Raw genomic sequence first — 14554 nt, 5'->3', positions numbered from 1 at the left:
ACGACTGCACTCACCCATTCATACACTATAATGCCCATAATTAGTCTGGATGGTTCATTGCTGCCTAAAATATATGTGTGTCTTCAAGAACCAACTGGACGTTTTGGACCACGTGTCAAAAGAACAGTGTTCTACGCAAACAGTCTTGTAGTAGAAGTATCGAAGTCTGGAAAAATGGGAAACGAAAACGTTACACTTTTCATGCGTCATGCTTTTCTTCCGTTCTGCGGGAACAAATCTCTTCTCCTTCTAGATTCGTGGTCAGGTCATAAAAGGTCTGATTCATTAAAAGCTGTATTTGGAGCCCACCCTGACAAAGAAGTAGAGATGCTTCAGATTCCACCAGGCACGACCAACGTAATTCAACCTTTAGACAGAGAATTTTTCCGCCAGTGGAAGGCATTTTACAGAAAACTAACAGAAAAATTTTTTGTGTGCTGATCACTGCAATTTACTGTCTATCACCGTGACAGTATTCTCAAGCTGCAATCAGTAGTACATTATCAATTTTCCTCTCCACGATTTCAGAATTTGATTAAATATGCGTGGCACTCCTTGAAATATGCTGATATTAGGCCTGATTCATTCCTAACACCAGCCCAGTTTTGTCTACGGACATTTAACAACGTCTGTGATGCGCAAGGCTGTCATATGTCGTCTTTGCTTGTATGTTCTTGGTGCACAAAAAACCTATGTTTTGAACATTGTATCAATGTTTCGCATTTTTGCGGTAATTACAAGAAATAAAATTTGGACGTGTTCTAAATCCTATATTTATTTGTGTCTATTTCATAGCTATTTGGAAAGAATGTCGTAGATAACATATCAGCCATATTTGTCAACGAATGTTTAATTATCATACGATCGCTTTCACTGGGGGAATCAGCTCTCTCACCGCTGTGGCAAGAGAGCGGCGCGTAGCTAACGCCACCTTGTCCCTAGATGGGGTTGGTATAACGTAGCGAGAGAGGTCAGGGTTGTACAAGAGGCAGTTATAAGCGTGGAAACCATGCGACAATAATGTCTTACTTCATAAAATTGTTTACAGACTTCCAGGTCATGTCAGCAGCTAAAATTCTGCATACAGACTTCTTGCAATGTTAACTCACAGTGGTAAAAAAAGCAACACAGGTTTCGACATGACAAGTCTGACCATTCCCTTGTTAGTAGTTTCGTGACATAGGCAAACTTGCAAATTACAGAAAGAAAAGCAGCTTGTGAAGTGGTTCCCAACCACTGTTACATGAAGGAAGTGAGCATGAGCGAATTGAAGGCTTATATAGGATTGTACACTGCAGGAATTCGTCGATCTGGGAGCCAAAACACAGCTTACCTTTGGGCTTCAGACAGTAAGGCGTTGAAATACGTCGGTTGACAATGACATGGCAGCTTTTTTTTATTTTAGTAAGTGCTGCTTTAGTTTTGTCGATAAATGCGAGGAAACTGAACAACTTGGCATCAATACGTCAGCTATCTGAATTGTCATGAACGGCATCTGGCCACCCTCTAACACTGGCAAATCCGTAAAAAAATACCGACCGCTGGAGATACCGGATAGGGCCAGGATGAAACGGAGTCTTCGATGGTTATGTTGCTTCTTGCATCCTTAATATCCGCGTCGTACTTTCCCTTCATTAGGTTTTCAAGTATAAAATAAAGTTATTCCAGTACCAGTCAATATTGGCTTATTTGAACTGATTTCTTTAAATTAAAATAGAGAGGTCTGTGAGACTGTTCACTTGACTAACTGAAACACAATAAACGCACTGTCGCGAAGCAGAATAAAGCCACAACCCAGCAACCCAGATATCAGACAGTCTTTATTTCATTCAAAAGGAGCAAATTGTTTTTCAGTCTAACATCTTTTACTTATTGATTTTGTCGTTAGTTTTTAAGTTTGCCATCAAATAATTCAGAAAACAACGAATTTAAACTCACAGAAGGCACACCGATGTGAAACTGAATTTGTAAATCCATACTTGATATTCCGATGGAAGGTTGCAGCACGAATTTGACGCCTTTCTTAGCGACGCTAGAAATAACTTTTAGCGTAAATCGGAAGTCTTGATTCATATCATTATTCACTCGTTTCTGCAACGTACGGAAAGATTCACGGCTTTAGGCCGTTATTAGCAAATTGTATGTATGTAACCCATACGAGTTTTAACACATTTTAACTGGGTGTAAACAAGTACAACGGACGGCTCTGTCGTCGTAGTTCCTCCATATTCCGATAGATGGCAGCAGCGTTCTGTTTAGCCATGCCTACGGTTAGCAGGCTAGCCACAACACTGCAAATGACGCTGTGAACTGTGTTTGAAACATTGCGTTGTGTTTAGAGCTGTCAAAATATTTTTTAAAACACGCCTGTGAACTTTTGCTGCCGTCAAGGCGTATATTCTTGAAGTTATAAGAGTAAGTACATTTAGTTTCTATTGCGTCCAACGCTCGTCTGTGTCAAAAATTGCTATATAAGCCTCAAGTCACATTTTCATAGCACTTTTGCAAGCTATGATTTTTTAATTATATATGACTCAATATGCACTTCAAACCGTATTGAATTAGTAATATTACTTTAGTGACTTATAATGCCGCCAATAGTGTAAAATAACATGTGATTAACGATGTGTCGGCGTTTTAGTAAACATATTTTTCCGGCACTTTCACTTCCAATGCATGGATTGCAGTGTGAGCTCGTTTGAAATACGTACATTAATTATAACAAAACGCTTAGTGTCTTTTCAAAACGGTTTAGCCAGTTTCGTCGTATCACTGGTTAGCTATAGTTCTATACACACCTTTTAGAAATTGCTCACTGACAGCGACTTTTGAAAATGAATTTCTAGTTATTCATAAGTTAACCAAAAATTATACTTGTTTTCTTAAACAATGAGAATATATATAATCCACGGTGAATAGTAAAATATCGTATCTAATATTATATACTACGTCAATTCCTGCGCGTCCTCTGGTAGCTCAGTTGGTAGAGCGGTGGACTGTAGAGGCACATGTAGCAGATATCCATAGGTCGCTGGTTCGAATCCGGCCCGGAGGATTTATTTTGTATGTTTAGTGTTCATTCCTTTTTAGTACTGAAGCTTTTCTAGAAGTTTGCTTCCCTCTCCCTATGAAAAAATTCAAGAAAAGATGCAATTTTGTCGAAAACTGTCATTGTAATATTGTGGCTGTAAGAAAATACAGGTTAGTTCTCACAAAATAAAAACGGTAACCGGTCATTGTTGATAACGCAATTTATTTAGAAAAACAGCGCGATTGCTGGGTTCAAACCGACAGGTTCATCATTAGCCGATTGTTGACATTTAAAATTCCATACAGCTTACGATGTACGTGCGATAGTTCAACAGCTTTTCGCTGTAACGAAAGTTCCTTGGAGAGGTGGTGTCATCGGAAACACTGCGTCTTCTATCCGCTTTTGAAGAAGTGCATATTCCACCGAAAGGCAGATAAGATTTAACCTTTTCCTGAACTTTGAGGACACAGATAGCGTAGAGTACCTCACAGCTAAATATTCCGGCCACACAAGCGTTTGTGAAGCTATATGGAATTTTAAATATGAACAGCTGTCTGATCACAAACCTGTCGGTTAAGAACCGGTACCGAATCTATTTGTTCTCATTAAATAACATTATTAACAGTGTGAGAAGCTGTTTTTATTATATTTTATAAATTAACCTGTGTTTCAGAAACGCATCTTTCTGTATATTCGCTTACTCTTTACTCTTAACGTTTACTTCTTAACAGCAATAGAGCTAAAAATTGTCTTCTTTCTGGAACTTGCTTACAACTGTGAACTGATCGTGGGGATGCAAGCCCTACTAAGTGGAAATAATTAACCTACACTAGACAGATTGCACCTTGATGAAAGTTATAGCGGAGTTTGACGTTATTGCCGGTATAATGGGTACTGCAATACGCTGGATTTTGCTAGATTTCTAGAATCGACGGGAAGTTAGTATCGAACAAGAATGAAGGAGGAAACAGCGCCAACCATTTAATTATCTTGGATGACTTGGAACACCTGTAGAGACTGCACATATGTAAGTATATTGGCAACGCTGCGACTATAAAACGAATTTGTTTTCGGTAAATATAGCTGACATTTTCAAATAGAATAGTTGACTGACAACCAGAAACAGGCTTCACAATCGGTCTTCTTATACATCCTGTCCGTGTGAACATGAAAACGAAAATTACAGGAAAAAGTAAGTGCGAAATCGAAAGAATCATACCAGTATCTGTCTCTCTGCTGACTATATTAAAACTACCGCATATTTAGTAACAGTATTTTATGTCCAGAAGAAGCCGTTGACCTCCCTAACTTCTGTTTGCTATAGAGTTTCGCATCCGACAATATTTAGGGGAAGAGTCAGTGAAATGATTGAGTATGGCCGAGGTATGCTCGCAAGTAACCACATACAGGAGTTGTGCTGGAAATACAGTAGGACCCCACACTCTAGCGATGGATCGTAGCAGCAGGTCGCCATATCTCGTGATCTGTCCGTAGACAGCATGTGTGTGCGCCAAGTCGCAAGGTGGACGGCTGATCGCTCGTAATTCCCAAGAAGCAATCTAATGAATCGCCTGCGACGATTCTCCCATGTGTTGCAAACTGTGTTGCTGTCTACGACCTTTTTGTCTAGTTGTAGCTGTTAAGAGTGATAGTGTAATTTTGCAATTTCCGCAACTATTTTTGTTTTTCTATTTGAAGAGGAATATAATAATGGTATTTCTCCAATCGGCTTAGTTTTCTCTGTAAGCTGCACGTATTAATAGAAATGCATCATCTTAAACTTCAGAAACATAACACCATCTTTTATAAGCCGATCTTCTCCTTTTGCTTTTGGGTTTTTGGTTTGGAGATGTATTTCATTGTGTTCTTGACCTGTAAGTAAAAGCTGTTTAGATATGACATATAAGATATAAGCCACATATTCTGTAAAACAGAACAAATAATAGGTAAATGAAGCACTTCTTTGAGACGAGCATGATAGTTTTACTGGTGACAGCCGTTGCACCGATGAAGTGTTCATTATAAAACAAGTGAGAGAGAGAAGAAGATATTACGGGTATAATAATGAAACATACACCGTATTTGTGAACTATTATGATGGGGTTGACTGAAATGTTGACTGTAATACACTCTTTGAAATTCAGACGGTAGCAGGGATAAAATACGGGGAGCGAAAGGTTATATACAACTTGTACCGAAACCACTTCAGTTATAGAAGTAGGACATAAAAGAGAAACACCAATTAAGAAGGGAGTGAGACAGCCTATTCCCGGTGTTATTTAATCTGTACCTTGAGCACGCAGTGAAGGAAATCGAGGAGAAATTTTGGGAGGGAATTAAAGTTTTGGAAGAAGAAATAAAAAATTTCAAGGTTTGCCGAAGGCATTGTAATTCTATCAGAGGCAGCAAGGTATTTTCAAGAGCAACTGAACGTAATGGATAGCGTCTTGAGAGAAGCTTATAAGAGTAACACCAACCAAAGGGTAAGTCCATTAAAAGTAAACGTTCTCTTACGTCTGGAACACTTCCTATTCCTCTGTACAGTGGCAAATGAACGCAGATCGCTTCATCAGATCTTCGTTGCACACTGTTCATATTCAGACCTATCTTTTTTTTATTTTTAGGTTAATAAATCAATGTCAGTTGTACAAATGTTACATCCGTAATCATGGAATCACCCAGAAGTAAACAACAGTAAGAATGTTGTGGAATTTAATTTGGTGATGCTGAACGAATGAGATTATGAAATGAGACACTAAAAGTAGTCAATAGGTTTTGCTTTTTGGGCAGCAAAATGACTCGTAACGGCTGAAGTAGAGAAGATACAAAATGCAGACTGGGTATAGCATGTAAATCAATTCTGAGAAAGAGGAATTAATCTCATTATGAATGTAAGTGTTAGCAAATCTTGTCTTCAGATATGTATCTAGAGTGTTTTTCAGTACGTAAGTGAAACATGGACGGAAAGCAAGTGAGACAAGGAGAGAAAAGGAACTTTTGAAATGAAGTACTACAGAAAATTGCTGAAGATTAAATGGATAGATCGAATAAGTAACGCTAAGGGGACGCCCATTAATTACATGAGATCAAAGTGTGGACTATTATAATGCACAACATTTTGTTTTATAAAATTAATCCCGAGCATAGACAATATTACAGTACCCATCAATATTTATGGTCTCTCTGAACCGAATGCTTTACAAACGTTTGCCTGCCTGCGATTCTCCGATTTGAAGCAAGTGCCGTCCGAGTGTCAGATTTCATTCGGGGAGTTCCCTGCCGTGCTGGTCGAAATCACTGCGTGTCAGTCAATGGGTCAGTTGTAATACTATGCAGCGCATATAAGACCGCTGTTATTGTGTTCAACACGAATTTTTATCAAAACTTTTACAATGCGTACGTTAAGCAACATGCCAACAAGTCGAAACACACACATGCGAGCAGAAAGTTAATTGTACGTGGAAGGAAGTTAAGCTGAAGTAAACCTACAATAGCTCTCTTACTGATCGTATAAATCAAGAGACTGAGAAGCTTCATAACGATACGCTTCAAAGTACCGCACAATGTGGTCTTGCATTTGTAAAGTAAGTAAAGTTTCTGTGACACTGAAATGGTTGACACTGTTTTCGTGAAGCTATTTTGTCCATCTCTGTCTGTCCGCCCGAATACCACTCACGGCTAGCATGTTTAAAATAAAGCGTTTTTAAACAAGTCTTAGGAAACGTTGTTAAATAAAGTAAAGAAAATTAAAACTTGTTTTCAGTGAAGTTCTTTAATCAAAGTTTTATACAAGCGGAAAAAAATCATTTTTATCCGACTACGACGTAAACCTCCACTGCATGTCACTAAATCTTTCAAGGGGGGCACAGGAATTCACATAATTAATGGACGTTCCCTAATCAGGAGGTACCGAACGAAACTGGCGAAAAATGAAGTTTGTGGCACAACTGGACTAAAAGAAGGGAGCCGTTGAGATAAACTATAAACTCATGTCCACAAGCTGAGCTTACTGTGCCAAGTATATATACATATAAAGATCCATGCTGATAAAAATAATGGCGTTGGGAGGACTCGTTAAGATCAAAGATAATAAAACAGGTAACAAGTTTGAAGTATCTCAGAAAGCAAATAACTGGAAACTCGAGATATAAATAAAAATTTGTATAACTACAATACATGTGTGGAATTGTAATTTATGGTGAGGAAAGACCCTAAAATTTAATTTTATAGAACTATGGGTATTCCTGTAGTTCCTTGCAGCAATGACACAAACGCACTTCCCAAACGATAGAGAAATAAGATTCAAGCGTTTGAAATTAGATTGCAAAGCACTGTGTAAAGATTAAAAAAATGGATAAAATAAAAAAATGTACATATTAGAAAAGAGCTAAATGTTGAGCCAATGACTGATGTATTAGGTTTAAATGGAAGGATCACGTGGAAAGGATGTCAGAGCGGGTATTACCGCTATAAGCCTTGTAAAATGTCCTCCATCGAAGAAAATAGTCTTCCAAGACCCAAAAAAGATGGCATATGTTATTATGACCAACAAAGAAGGCGTCACATCTAATCCGTGAAAGTGATGAGGATGATAATGCAGATGTGATGATGATGATTATGATGATGATGATGATGAAGTTGCCACATGTATTAAGAAGAGACACAAATATAAAAACATCTCAGGTTTTTGAGTGATGATCATTTTGAACCTTGGACTACAGAAGCGGATATTCATACAAAATTAATGGTAATGATGACAGTGTACAGGTCTCCAGCTTCTGGCGGATGCGTGTACATCACACAGTGTGATACCTTTTAAACTTTTTAACTTCGAAAAAGAATGAGATAATATGGTAACATATTTAAGTGATAAACATTTCAAGATCAGCGGTTAATGTAGGCGAGTGATGAGCGATTGTAAATGTAAAATGCTGGTACATTAATAACCGATGTAACCTCCAAAATGTTGATTGCAAGCATGCAAAATTGCCTGAATTGCGTTGTACAGCTGCCGGGTGTCAGTTTGTGGGGTGGAGTTCCATGACTGTTGCACTTGATCGGTCAATAGAGGGACCCAGTACGTTGTCCTCGATGGTGAGTGTTCATCGGTGGTGAGGGTATCATCTGGAGTGCCCCAGGGAAGTGTGGTAGGTCCGCTGTTGTTTTCTATCTACATAAATAATCTTTTGGATAGGGTGGATAGCAATGTGCAGCTGTTTGCTGATGATAGTGTGGTGTACGGGAAGGTGTCGTCGTTGAGTGACTGTAGGAGAATACAAGATGACTTGGACAGGATTTGTGATTGGTGTAAAGAATGGCAGCTAACTCTAAATATAGATAAATGTAAATTAGTGCAGATGAATAGGAAAGAGAATTCCGTAATGTTTGAATACTCCATTAGTAGTGTAGCGCTTGACACAGTCACGTCGATTAAATTTTTGGGTGTAACATTGCAGAGCGATATGAAGTGGGACACGCGTGTAATCGCAGTTGTGGGGAAGGCGGATAGTCGTCTTTGGTTCATTGGTAGAATTTTGGGAAGATGTGGTTCATCTGTAAAGGAGACCGCTTATAAAACTCTAATACGGCGTATTCTTGAGTACTGCTCGAGCGTTTGCGATCCCTATCAGGTCGGATTGTGGGAGGACATAGAAGCAATTCAGAGGCGGGCTGCTGGATTTGTTACTGGTAGGTTTAATCATCACACAAGTGTTACGGAAATGCTTCAGGAACTCGGGTGGGAGTCTAGAGGAAAGGAGGCGTTCTTTTCGTGAATCGCTACTGAGGAAATTTAGAGAACCAGCATTTGAGGCTGACTGCAGTACAATTTTACTGCCGCCAACTTACATTTCGCGGGAAGACCACAAAGATAAGATAAGAAAGATTAGGGCTCGTACAGAGGCATACAGGCAGTCATTTTTCCCTCGCTCTGTTTGGGAGTGGAACAGGGAGAGAAGATGCTAGTTGTGGTACGAGGTACCCTCCGCCACGCACCGTATGGTGGATTGCAGAGTATGTATGTAGATGTAGATGTACGCAAATCAACTACCACTGCTCTGAACGTAACAGTTAATCTTCCATAGCAGAAGTTCTTATGCAGATGTTATATGCGAGTGCAGGCTTTCTCGGCGAATTTCATATATGAAGTCTTCACGGGTTGTCAGCCGAGTAGCATCGTCGCCTCGTAGCAACGTTTCGATGGAATGCGTCTCCATCATCTTCAAGCGAAGTGAAGATGATAGAGACGCACTTCGCCTGAAGATGATGGACACGCATTCCATCGAAACGTTGCTACGAGACGACGATGCTACTCGGCTGACAACCCGTGAAGACTTCACTTATGCAGATGTGTTCGAAATACCGGGTGAAATGGTGTAGCAAATTGCAAATCGCTCGTGTGTCGCGGGGTCGACAAGACCTACCTATTGCAGGCGGTATCGCAACTGATATTGCCAGAGATATAATCGCTAGTGTGTAGCGCCCTTCAGCGTTGTTATTGTGAAACAGAAACGTCAGACACGAAAAAAAGAAGCCAATCACACTGCGATAGGATTTTTGAATGCGTCAAACGAATGTTCCAGGAGTACTTAATATTTCTCCTATGTGCATGAGAGCCAGTATCTGAGAGACAGGGAGGAAGGTTAGGTTTTAATGCCCTGTCGACAACTAGGTCATTAGAGACGCAACACAAGCTCGGACTGAGGCAGGACGCGGAAGGAACCCGGTTGTACTCTTTCAGAGAAACCATCCTGGCTTTTGCCTGGAGCGATTTAGGGAAACTACGGAATGGCTAATTCTGGGGGGCCAGGACGGGGATTTGAATCGTCGTCCTCCCAAATGCAACTCCAGCGTGCTAACCCTTACTTCACCTTGCTCCGTAATATCTGAAAGAGGGACATTATTTAGAATTTATAATACATAGGCATAAAACCTGTAAACCGCGCTCGAATTGTAACATTTCGGAATGTGGTTTGTAAATGAGTCTCTCGAACATTGCATCCATTTTAAATATTGAAACACAGTTATAGTTTGTCGAACTGAGTTACAGAAGTAGTCCACTTTGGATATGGAAAACTGCTTCCACTTCGAACATTTGTACAATAACTTAGTGTCTGTAAAATACACATCAGCCTCACGAAATTACCACCGATGAGTAAGCAATTTGGACATCTAGCTGTAGCAGTACTTAGTTACGTGCAGATGAAAATCTAAATCTGTATGTATTTAAGAATTTTACCCCTGTTTCTTTGTAATTGCGTATTACTGTGCAGTAGCATTGATCTTCATGCCACAAGAAATAATAATCTCAAGACAAAAAAAATAGTTTCTTTACTGTTCTTTAACTGGCTAAAAATGTTTTTGCACGACTTTATAACTGCTTTTCAAGTTTTCGTGACAATTCTGTGTTGATATTACAACACTAAACATCATTCAAAGGACCTTCCTACTGCCAGAAATTTCAGTTATTCCTAATCTTGTCTAAGCTGCAGTTTCCTCTCTAATTACCATGTTTTCTTTCTCTACTTCGTCTCGTGACGTCATTAATAAGTTTTCATAAGCCACAAGTGATACAGGATTTCAATGAGCCCATTAACATGGAATAAGTCGTTAAGAGATATAGGATCTCAGTAAGCCCATTAACGTGGAATATGTCGTTCTTTTTTTCGTAACCATTCATGTTGTGGCACTGTCCAGAAATCGCGGTGCCGCACTCTAAAGTTGGGGAAACGAATCGATACCACAGATATTAGCGAGGGTTCGCTGTAATTCGCAACGACGTATGGGAGGCACTCCTTAACACCACACCTCTCGTCTTAGCACAGCAGCGCCCTCACACTGAGGCCAATATAGTGTCGAGCCATCAAGAGCTCTGCCCCAGTTCGAGACCTCAGCTGAAGGAATCAACTCAGGACAGAATAGGACCAATGTGACAGTTAAAGTTTCTGATGGACTTGTTCCTTTAAATGTGGAACACTGTACCGCAAGAGAACAGTTTGTTAACCTGTGCATCAAGTGGTGCTTTAAGCTGTAACTTACCTAGTAGTCCTGTGACAAAGAACTGTGTCAAAGTTAAGTAAATTTTTTATTCATTAATGTAATAAAGTGAAGTAATATTTCATGTGTCCTAGTATGGTTAGACTTCTCACAGAGCAATCAAAGAGCCCACAGTTGAGGCCAGACGAAAGTAGTTTCGCCTGGTCACGACACAGGTATCCCCCTATTTTTTTCGCTCATACTTAATAAAATAGGAACAAACGCTTAATCGTTCTTCGAGCTCGTTCCTTCTTGAAATCGCGTTTCCAAGTGAAAATACTGACTTCACGATTGATGGTGTCATAATGACTTCAGCATGTTGGACGACTTACAATATACTTCTAGTGTTATTAGTAAATACTGATCGTGCGGAGTCCACTAATGTAATGATAGTGTCGGAAGGATGCGGACACGTCGGATCGAAAGCAGAGATTCGCAGACACAGCCACCTCGAGGAAGACCTTCCTCGTCCTGAATTCGGGAGGACGACGTTTCAATCCCGCGTCCGGCCATCCTCATTTAGGTTTTCCGTGATTTCCCTAAATCGCTCCAGGCAAATTCCGGGATGGCACCTTCGAAAGGACACGGCCGACTTCCTTCCCCGTCCTTCCCTAATCCGATGAGACCGATGACCTCGCTGTTTGGTCTTTTCCCCCAAACACCCCAATCCCAACCCCTCGTCCTGAGGAATGGATGCCCACACTACCTGATGAAGGTCGTGTCCACAAATCTCCGCCATACCCTGCTGTCATGTCCGTCAATAAACAGTACCAGTGAAGGAAAACGATGCACTCTCTTTACATTAAATTGCAATTAAGAAGAAAACAAACCGTTAAGGATGACGTGTACTGTTATCCAAATATTAACAGTTTGTCATGTATTCCAGCGCGACACAAAATAAACGAGAATCTCTCGCACTCTTCTCTTTTAACGTACGGGCGTGTCCCATCGTGATGCAACAGGAAATTAGTTGGCGCGCGCAGTTTGGTAACCTGTGATAATGATGAAACTGGCCACCCGCTCTGTCCATCACACGAGTAATCTGGAAGCGGGTACTCCTTAGGAAGGAATTCAGAATACATTAAAAATTGCAGTCATGGTTTTTTTAGGCTCCACTCTGGGAAGTCTAATATATGTTCACTACCTCTAATAACCATAATATATGGTGACTCACCAAACTGTTTATCTTACCTCAATAGATGGGAGAATACTGATGACTGGAGACGAAGTAACCGAATCCCGTACCACAAAAACAAAGGCGATGTGACTGATTTGAAAAGTATTGCAGACTCATCACAAACACTGAAGGTGTGGAAAAGAGTGTTTGGAAACAGATTAAACACGGTAATGAAACTAAGTCCAGTCATGTTGTTTTACCAGCAATGTAGTCACACTAGACGCTATTAAAATCCTCAAAATCCTGATGGAAATATACATGGGTCTCAAGAAAGGCCTCCATCTTGTATTTGCTGACCACGAAAAAGCTTTTGATCGAGCAGCAAGAAAGCATATGTGGCAGGCTCTTCACTTACAGGATGTCCCATAGTACTACATCTACGTTCTCAAGAAAGTGTACGAGCACATCAAGACTGTCAAGTTCACCAAGGAATTCTAGGTAAAAGTTAAGGTCCACCGGCGATCATCTTTGAGTGCACTGCTATTCATTCTGGTCGTGAATAATGTTTCATAATATCTGCAAACAACAACGCCTTGGACACGTTTATACGCTGACGACATTGTTCTAATAGGAGAATCTCAATAAACGTTAACAGCAGAATTACACCACTTCTGTTTAGGACCAGAGACTCACTCGGAAGTGACGTCAAAATGACGTGTCAGTCGAAACGGCAGTCGCCATATTGACTTTGGCGTGTTTAGCTATTTTGTATTATAACTTGCAGTACGCTGTTTCAAGGTAACGGGACATTAAAGATTTATCACAAACTTATCACCCTTATAATTAAATGTCAGTTAACGACGCATCAAAGATATAAGCCTTCAAGAGACACAATGATATCCGACACAAAAGCTGTAAATCGCAATATATTCAGGGCAGTGTAATGAATGAGGACGTGAATTATAGTTGAAGGAAACAGGATCGCGTTCCGCCTTATACCCTTTATTCATCTTAGCGTTTTTAACACATTCTGTGACGCTCTTATGAATGTAATACAAATATGTTCTGCTATACTCGATGTTATTTACAAATAAGTGCCGTTCTCTGACGAATGAGTTCCTTCGATTTTGTAACTTCCGTCTGATTATAAATAAATATTGGGCGATTTCCTAGTGTGTTGTTAGGCAGGCATCTAAGAGGACAGCTGAAATCGCTGCGACTGAAACAAGCAGCGGTAACGTTCATATTCTTACTTGTCAACAAACATTTTGTTGTTATATCTGAGTAGGTGGGGATTTTCGATTATGTGGTAGGCAGGAACCTAGGAGGACTGCTTAAATTATTGTGAATGTAACGAGCTAGCTTCTCCCATGAACCATGGACCTTGCCTTTGGTGGGGAGGCTTGTGTGCCTCAGCGATACAGATAGCCGTACCGTAGGTGTAACCACAACGGAGAGGTATCTGTTGAGAGGCCAGACAAACGTGTGGTTCCTGAAGAGGGGCAGCAGCCTTTTCAGTAGTTGCAGGGGATGATTGACTGATCTGGCCTTGTAACACTAACCAAAACGGCCTTGCTGTGCTGGTACTGCGAACGGCTGAAAGCAAGGGGAAACTACAGCCGTAATTTTTCCCGAGGGAATGCAGCTTTATTGTATGGTTAAATGATGATGGCGTCCTCTTGGGTAAAATATTCCGGAGGTAAAATAGTCCCCCATTCGGATCTTGTAGTGTAACGACGTATAGGTTTTGTTTAGGAATCACTTTCGTTTATCATATGACCATGTACAGACTTCGTCACCTGCGTCAGTTACAACCCACTTCAAAATGATTTATATTCTTTTTAAATTGTCACAGAATGGTTCTTGAACGAAACTGTAAAACATCAGTTGAGTCGTAAGCAAAGAATTTCGTCACTTGGGCCAATTGGTTTGCGTAAACTCTTTCAATTTAAATTTCGTTTGTTTCTCCTCAGAACTTATATTGACTGACACACGTTATCTTGACTTAATCGATATCAGAATCACACATTGACTAAACTTTTCAGATTCGAAGTTGCGATGAACGCTGTCAAAATCCAATAATCTTGTCAAATATATTATTAATCAGTTCGCATAATTCTCCATAAATAAATGCTCAGAACACGTGTTTCAACTTTAGTAACCTCCACTAATTTATTAGCTTCCTACATACAGACGTTCTGAACCTGAGGCTTAACAGAATAGGACTGACTTTTCAACAAGATTAAGCTCTATATGACGTCATTGTTGTACAAAAAGAGTATACAAATTCATTTTTAATTTTTAGAAGCACGACGCAACAACTCGGTTCCAGGATCTTCTGTTGCTCCTCGGCTGTCGACCCGCGACGTATA

The 14554-nt window shown here is 40.1% G+C and overlaps 1 protein-coding gene and 1 non-coding gene across 4 annotated transcripts in view; both read left to right on the top strand.

Moving 5' to 3' along the window:
* Positions 1-2304: 2304 nt before the first annotated feature.
* The window catches only part of LOC126161441 (prolyl 4-hydroxylase subunit alpha-1), an 806800-nt gene continuing 794550 nt past the window's right edge, over positions 2305-14554 (top strand). For 2 of the 3 annotated variants that reach the window (XM_049917251.1, XM_049917252.1), the window contains exon 1: positions 2306-2415. The gene's annotated coding sequence lies outside the window, so the exon portion shown is untranslated. Of the gene's footprint in view, positions 2416-14554 lie in introns of all 3 variants that reach the window. The other variant, XM_049917255.1, reaches the window with a different exon arrangement.
* Trnay-gua (transfer RNA tyrosine (anticodon GUA)) lies at positions 2966-3055 on the top strand. The gene is given in 2 exon segments: positions 2966-3002; positions 3020-3055. It is a non-coding gene; the product is annotated as a tRNA-Tyr (tRNA).

This window comes from Schistocerca cancellata, chromosome 2, assembly GCF_023864275.1.
Source record: "Schistocerca cancellata isolate TAMUIC-IGC-003103 chromosome 2, iqSchCanc2.1, whole genome shotgun sequence".
Taxonomy (NCBI): domain Eukaryota; kingdom Metazoa; phylum Arthropoda; class Insecta; order Orthoptera; family Acrididae; genus Schistocerca; species Schistocerca cancellata.
This window is presented reverse-complemented; position numbering and strand designations above follow the sequence as displayed.